The sequence below is a fragment of the Penaeus vannamei genome, chromosome 12 (genome assembly GCF_042767895.1).
Source record: "Penaeus vannamei isolate JL-2024 chromosome 12, ASM4276789v1, whole genome shotgun sequence".
Taxonomy (NCBI): domain Eukaryota; kingdom Metazoa; phylum Arthropoda; class Malacostraca; order Decapoda; family Penaeidae; genus Penaeus; species Penaeus vannamei.
Genome location: NC_091560.1, coordinates 42,660,459 through 42,667,958, shown reverse-complemented (window position 1 = coordinate 42,667,958; position 7,500 = coordinate 42,660,459). Strand labels below are relative to the sequence as shown.

General features: G+C 34.9%; 4 non-coding genes across 4 annotated transcripts; 2 read left to right on the top strand and 2 right to left on the bottom strand.

Moving 5' to 3' along the window:
* Positions 1-2,471: 2,471 nt before the first annotated feature.
* On the bottom strand, positions 2,472-2,544 carry TRNAV-AAC (transfer RNA valine (anticodon AAC)). Its single transcript has one exon. It is a non-coding gene; the product is annotated as a tRNA-Val (tRNA).
* Positions 2,545-3,442: 898 nt separating this feature from the next.
* On the top strand, positions 3,443-3,515 carry TRNAV-AAC (transfer RNA valine (anticodon AAC)). Its single transcript has one exon. It is a non-coding gene; the product is annotated as a tRNA-Val (tRNA).
* A 521-nt stretch (positions 3,516-4,036) lies between these two features.
* Positions 4,037-4,109, top strand: TRNAR-ACG (transfer RNA arginine (anticodon ACG)). The gene has a single exon. It is a non-coding gene; the product is annotated as a tRNA-Arg (tRNA).
* An 816-nt stretch (positions 4,110-4,925) lies between these two features.
* Positions 4,926-4,998, bottom strand: TRNAV-UAC (transfer RNA valine (anticodon UAC)). The gene has a single exon. It is a non-coding gene; the product is annotated as a tRNA-Val (tRNA).
* Between the last annotated feature and the right edge of the window lie 2,502 nt (positions 4,999-7,500).

Sequence of the window (7,500 nt, the reverse complement as noted above, 5' to 3'; positions counted from 1 at the left end):
AAACTAGATTTATTGAAATAAGTGAGGTTGGCATCCCCATTCGAGGTAGAGGGAGTTCAAGTGTGGACTAGGATTTGACGGAGTGTTCACCTATGGGAAGGTGAGTCTGCAGTTGAGAAGATGAAAAGGCGACGTCGAGAACACAGTGAGGTTATCCCAATTTGGAGAACACACCTCGGAAATCGATCTCTCCGTCCAAATACTGGGGTCACAGATGCGGAGGAACAGTGAGATGGCAATACCTCCTTCACGTGGAGTAAATGGTACGAGAAGTATATTATATTATTCCACCTAGAAAGTGATGGCCGGAGAGAGTTCAGCTACGTCAGGAAATCGGGAAATAGGGCAGGGTTATGAGACCAGAGAGAGAGAGAGACGTAGGCGACATACATCAGCCTAACTGAAGAACGAAAGATGATGACAGGGAGAAGTTCCGACTGAAAGATCAGGGACAAGATTGCCAGGACTGAGGAGAGAGGGGAGAGCATAGCAACACCGAACGTCTGGGAGTGGAAGTGACTCGAAGGAAAAGAAATTCGACTCCACACACAGAGGAATCAGCTGGAAGAAGATAGTGGGAAGAGGGAGACGAGGATCCTCGGCGTGGATCTTCCTCTGAAAGATAGCGAGGACGTCATCCAAGGTCGCCGGCGAGACACCACGGACACGAGAGATGTTCTAAGAGTGGCGAAGGTGAGCAGGAGAGGTGTAAAGAAGGGAAGCGAGAGGGGATGCGTCACAGATCCCCAGGAGATGATGGGGCGCACAGGCAAGGCCGGATAGTGGGTTTTGGTTAGCCCATATAAATGAGGGAGACAAGGTTTGATGACCTTGAACCTGTGATAGATACTCGCCTCTCAGGCGACGGTAGAAGGTAGCAGTTCTCGGGGGTCACTGGTCAGGGGTATGTGGAAGCCTTCTGCAGGTAGGAGGCACAGTTGAGGACCACCGCTGAGTTGGACTTGTCAGAAGGCATAATGACATTATAGCACATATTCATGCTATAATTGTTATAACTCCAAACCACATGGTCATATAGTCCAGGCCACATGGTTGTTAGACTGTTCGCTATTAATCTGAACCGTTACCAGAACACCTGCTTAGCATGGGTCATGACTGAGCCCTGGTACTTAAGGGCATTGACAACTTGACCCAAACTCAGACTCGCTCTTCCATACAGTCCGAGAGCAACCCTGCCTCTCCGTTTATCACCTGTAACAGTGCCCTCACCAGGGCTGGCTAGCCACAGGGGGACAGTGTCAAGCACTGATAAGTCTTACTAGTTTTATGTTTTACTTCTACTGATGTGTAAACTCTTAACAATAGAGAGGTAAACCATATTCAAGTGTATTACTCTGCCTACCAGTATTTATATAGGAGGTCAATACCTTTTATACCTGGTGGCACCGGTGGTATTTCCGACACAACACTGAACGAGGACCTGACCACAGACACAGTCGCTTTAGAATACCATGGGAAGGACATCGCCCTAATGTTGACATAGGCCTGAGGACCACGATAGTGCAGGTGTAAAGACACTCAAGGATGAAGTGGAAGGGCACTACCTGATGGAACACCTTTAGATCCAGCAAAATACCAAGAATTTGTCAGTGCAGGTATCAGTCAACGCAGCATCCTGTGGCGACTGATACCTGTCTAGATGCCTGTAGATCCAGTTACGAGAACGTCTGGACTAGCACGAATCCAAGGACCTGGACGAGATCTGCGAGGATGTGTGGACAAACACACTGCCAAGTAACACCTGGACAAGGAAGTCTGGACAATCCGAAGTCAAGAAGGACCAAGGCAAGACCTTCGAAGACATGTGGACGTCGAGGATGGATTAATGCACTGGGAACCAAGAAGAGAACAAGATTACCATCAGATTGGGTCATCCTCGAGGCAATTCAAATGGTGCCTTGAGGGCGAGGTGTGAGTAGGTGGCTGAGCAGGAAAGCATAGTTTATACATGCTGTATTTGCTAAAACTTCAAATCACATGCTCACATAGTCAAGGTTGTTTGGCAGTTAGTTATTAATAATCCAAACCTCCACCAGAACGCCTTCATAGCGTGGGTCATGACTGAGCCCGGGTACTTAAGGGCATCGACATTTTAACCTTCACTCGGAATCACACTTCCGTACAGTCAAAGATTGACCTTGCCTCTCCACTCATCACCTACAACTGTTACTCCACCAGGGCTGACCGGCCGCGGAGGCACTGCATCAAGTATTGACCAGTCTCACTCGTATCGTGTTTATCTCCACTTGTGTGTAACCTCTTAACAGTAAAGAGTGAAGCCATGATCACGTATATTACTCTGCCCAACAGTATCAATGTGGGAAGTCGTTACCTTTTATAGACATCTTCCCTGAGCAAATTTAGAAAGGCCTCTCGGTAACGCTTGGTAAATATGTATGTTAGTGTACACACCCATATCTTAAAATTAATATTCATTGGGAAAAAATTACTGTGCTCACCAGGGCTCGAACCTGGGACCTTCTGTGTGTTAGACAGATGTGATAACCACTACACCATGAGCACCTATGAAATTATAATGTTTGTGATTTTCTGGTGAAAAAGAATTGTATGTGCACAAAAACACCCATGCATGTATATCTATAGCTATGTAAATATACATGATATATACTTATATATATATATATGTATAAATGTATATATATATACATATTGTTTGTATCCATGCATATATACATATTTTTTATTATTATTATTATTAGACATATAAATTCGCATATATATGGACACATATGCTGCATATGATATATATATATATATATATATATATATATATATATATATATATATATATATATATATATTATATACATATAATGTACATATATGTAGATATCAGTGAGCTTTATATGTATATAGTGCGTATGTGTATATGTATATACGAATGCATATGTAAATACATGTTTATATATATGAACACATACATGCATGTATATGTATGAGTGTCTGTGTGTATATGTATATATATGGATATATGTATATGTACATATAGAGATATATGCATCTGTACATATGTGTGTATGTATGTATATATATGGATATATTTATATGTATATATGTAAATTTTATTATAGATATATATTAAGTGGTTATATATATTTAGATAAATATAAATATATAGTTTTGTATATATATATATATATATACACACATATACATACATACAATTGTTTATTTTCATTTATATATTCATATAACATGTAATATAACACACACAAGTATATATGTGAATATTTCTGGGGGAGTCCATAGTGTGTGTGTATGTAATTTCACACATACATACATAAATATACACATATATTTTTATGTAATTAGATAGATATATAGGTGAATTGTAAGCTATTTGATATAAAAGGTCAACACGTACGTAACAGATTTTTAAATTGTCACCTGGTGAGTAGATGTGCTCATGGTGTAGTGGTTATCACATCTGTCTAACACACAGAAGGTCCCAGGTTCGAGCCCTGGTGAGCACAGGTCTTTTTCGAAAACAAATACATCGTAACGTGGTTAGAGTGAATAACCACATATTTTGTATAATTGTAACGATAATTATGATATTCTTTTTACGAAATACTGACACCGAACCAGAATGAAATGAAACCGAGAACCTCGCGTCAGATCGCCAAACCACGTGATAGCTTGAGTTCCAGTTTACGACGCACTATTTTTCTTTTGTATATTTATATTTTTATCAATATTTTTCTTTTATCTATTTATTTACCTTATGGCGTTCACAGAAGTTTTTTTTTTCTAAGTTGGCGGATTTATGCATGCAATATTTTTTACTTGTAACAATCGGATTTAACCGAAAGGAATATTTTGTTTGCAAAAAAACGAAAATTTCTATGACAACCATCATTCATATAGATATAAACGTCTGTTACTATATTGTTACTAACATCAACCTCGTCGAATTCAAAATCTGTTTCTTCTATTATATTTTTCAATTATATAAAGGAAAAACATTAATACAGTTTCCACTCTGGTGTAGTATGGCCTTGTGGCGCAACGGATAACGCGTCTGACTACGGATCAGAAGATTCCAGGTTCGAATCCTGGCAAGGTCGCAGTAACTTTTGTATGGGGTTATTTATATACTTTCAATATTAATTTCCTTGCGTACACACACAGAAACGGGCATATACACAGTATACACAACTACATATGAATGTATATGTGCAAATTATATATATATATATATATATATATATATATATATATATATATATATATATATAGCGCGCATGTGTATTCCATGTCTGTCTTCATGTTTGCATGTGTGTGTGTATGTGTTACATATATGTATGTATATACATACACATGTATATATTCATATGCACATATCTGTGAAATATATATATATATATTGTATATGAATGTATGTCTATATATATTCATATATATGTGTATATACATTGTGTGTGTTATGCTTACATGCATATATGTATATTTATGTATATATAGACAGACATAATATATGTGTATGTGTATGTTTGTGTGTGTTTATACGGTCTCTCTATCTATCTATCTATCTATATATATATATATATGGGTAGATAGATATATGGGGGGAGTACATATACGAAAGTATGCATATACATATAAAGGGACATGTATGTACGTATACATGTGCGTATATATATACATTATATATGTAAATGTATATATACATACACATGTATATACGTATGCATAAATAGATACATACATATATATGTTTACATGTATGTGTTTTTGAGATATGTACACATTAATTCATCCATCCATTTCATTACTTCAATACACAACAAATACTGTTCAGTGAACATCTTTACTCGTATGTTTTTATTCCGTAAATGGAAAAACCGATTAGAAAGTATGGTCACTTTTACTCACTAAAAATTTGCTCCCACCAGGGCTCGAACCTGGGACCTTCTGCGTGTAAAGCAGACGTGATAACCACTACACTATGAGAGCGCTGTTTCAAGTGCACGTTTTCCACAATTTTTTCGAGGATATAAAGTAATTTGATATTGAGGAATTATGCAGTTTCCAATTAATAAATGACATTACTTTATAAGTATACGCTGTAAAGAGGTATGTGGAATGAAAGTCGAACAGAGTGAATAAAGGGAAATTCTCTACATTCCGAGAATTTCTCAAGTGAACACACATAAACGTAAATGTGTGTATATATATATATATATATATATATATATATATATACATATATATACATATATATACATATATATATACATATATATATATATATATATATATATATATATATATATATGCATACGTGTATGTACATATATCATATGTGTATACTGATATACATATGAATTTATTTTTATGCATAAATATATATAAACATATTTACATATGTATGTATGTATATATATATATATACACATACATAAATGTATGCATATGTATATACTTTATTTGGTGCGTTTGTTCTTATATGTATATATATTGCATTTATGTATATGTATGTATATGTATACATATATATACACATATATTCATGTATATATATTTATTTACATATATATATATATTTATTTATTTATTTACATTATATATATAATGTAAATAAATATATATACATGTATATATGTGTATATATAATGTAAATAAATATATATACATGTATAAATGTGTATATATATGTATACATATACTTAAATGCAATATATATATACGTAAAAGAACAAACGCACCAAATAAAGTATATACACATGCATACATTTGTGTATATATATATATATTTATTTATTTATATATATATATACATACATACATATGTAAATATGTTTATATATATTTATGCATAAACATAAATTCATATGTATATCAGTATACACATATAATGATATATGAACATATACGTATGCATATATATATATATATATATATATATATATATATATATATATATATATATATATATATATATATATATACACGTACATCTAAATACATACATCTATATATTTTTGTATGTGTTATATATACATACACCTTTTTGTAGTGTCTGTGACTCGCAGATTTATGAAAGTGTGTATATGTGTGTGTGTGCGTACGTGCGCGTCTTGCATCCTTCCATATCTTAATCATTAGGTTTGAATGATGAGCATTTAGATCATACATTTTGATCTTATTATTGCTGTTTAAGAGCACCCGAGGCTATTATGATTTTTTGGGGTTGTAGTAAAAGAAAAAAACACACACGTCTGTCAACTGCAAAAAACGACTGGCAGCAGTAGTAGACATGTTTATTTTGGTGTCCCTTTTTTAGGTCGCTTGATTCCCACAAGTCATGTCATATTAACCTCCTCTCTTCAAGTTCAAAACCTATTTCAACTAATTATGAACGTCTTTTCTGGCATAATACCACATTCAAGGCCATGTGTAGTATTTCAATGAAGAGTTTAAAAGAGTATATCTGCGTGAAATATTTACAAAGTGAATACATATACGAATTAGCATTCCTTTTTTATTTGGTTTGAAAATCACATTCGGCCCAAATGGGAAAATACTCCCCTCCCCCCCTACCCCCACCCCACCAGTCCTATTTTCACGGTCAGAATTGTATAAGTATGTTTTCTAATTTTTCCTCCCCTTTTACCCTTTCATTTATCACCAAATAGACCAAAGGTGCAGCTCTTGCCAGTCACACTACGTCTCGGTTTGGTTGACAGTGCTACTGATTACAGTTTCTCAGCCAGAGAGTTGCTAAGGAGTGTTGGTTGGTGGCCGCTTCCACCTGGGCTATTTGTGTACGCAAGCTTAGACCGTGTTGCCAAACTCCCTTTTTTAGCCCCCTAGAAAACAGATGATAACATGAACCAATCTCATCTTATTGCTGTATAAGCATGGTCTAATAATTAACAATCTCGTCTTATTGCTATATGATCATGATCTAATAAATAACAATCTCATCTTATTGCTATAAAATCATGATCTAATTCAATCATTTTTTTTCCATGTGAGATTACTACTTAATGCATGTGGTTTGTGGTTTTTAGAGGTATCCGCATTTTGGTGTTTGTATTAACCGTAGCACGTTTTAGATAGAGAAGATTTAGTGGATTCTGAGTCAGGAGGTATGTGAGAGGGATTCTGTTTTTATGGAGACTGAAATTTTGGAAATTTGTATTGTCAGTAGTTAGCAGGAGAAAACAAACAAACAAACAAGCGAGTCAGTGTGTTTAAAATATGACTTCAGCGTGGGTGATAATGAAGGTAATGATGACAGATACAATAACATTAAACGTGAAGACAACTCACATACGACTCAAAATTTAAAATTATGAATACTTAGTGTTAAATTAGAATATAATCAGACCTGAATTGTACACAGGAAGACCTGTGAAATAATCAATATAACTACGTTCTAAGAGTTATTTCCGAACATTCACAGTACATTCTAAACTGAAGAAGGGTAGCGTCACAAGACTCGTTTGACGC